The following is a 590-nucleotide window of genomic DNA, read 5'->3' as shown; positions in this document are numbered from 1 at the left end:
AAAAAAATATTAAATCATACAAATGTATTTCTGGCCATGCTTTAATTTTGATTGATTAAATATATAAAAATATTTTTTTTGTTTTGTTTTGTTTTGCAGGTGTTTTTATTGAAAGATCTTTAGATAGGTGAGTGTGCATCAGTTCGCTACTATTTTACAGATGTCTTTATATAGTCATATCTGTTGTGTTGTAATTGTTGTGGTGTGTGTCCCATGGCAGCCTGTATGTTCCTGGAGGACAGCACTATGGGACGAGAGGTTCTCAAGGCAGAATGCAGCACACTGCTTAGTAAAGTTGCCGAGCTGATTCCTGTTGTTATGTCAGATGAAGCAGCCAGAAATGGGCCGTTGTGCTACCAGACTGTCAAGGTAGAATTTGTAACACCCACCTTTTTGAAGCTGTACTGCTTCAAACAACAGCCGATGTGGATCTGAATCCTGACAGCACCTGTTGTGTTGTTCTTAGGTTTGTTTGCAGGTGTTTCAGCTGCTGCCAGGGCAGGCGGCTCTGTTGGTCTACAGTAAGGATAGTGTAAATATGAGTGTGAGAGATATTTTGGAGTTCCTGATGAGCGTTATCTTAGGAGAGG

General features: G+C 40.2%; 1 long non-coding RNA gene across 1 annotated transcript; it reads left to right on the top strand.

Moving 5' to 3' along the window:
- Positions 1-96: 96 nt before the first annotated feature.
- LOC107735045 (uncharacterized) lies at positions 97-564 on the top strand. Its single transcript, XR_001639268.1, has 3 exons — positions 97-127; positions 221-369; positions 467-564. It is a non-coding gene; the product is annotated as an uncharacterized LOC107735045 (long non-coding RNA).
- The last annotated feature ends 26 nt before the right edge of the window (positions 565-590 follow it).

Source organism: Sinocyclocheilus rhinocerous, unplaced genomic scaffold, assembly GCF_001515625.1.
Source record: "Sinocyclocheilus rhinocerous isolate Xijiao unplaced genomic scaffold, SAMN03320098_v1.1 C35703100, whole genome shotgun sequence".
NCBI classification, from domain to species: Eukaryota; Metazoa; Chordata; class Actinopteri; order Cypriniformes; family Cyprinidae; genus Sinocyclocheilus; species Sinocyclocheilus rhinocerous.
This window is presented reverse-complemented; position numbering and strand designations above follow the sequence as displayed.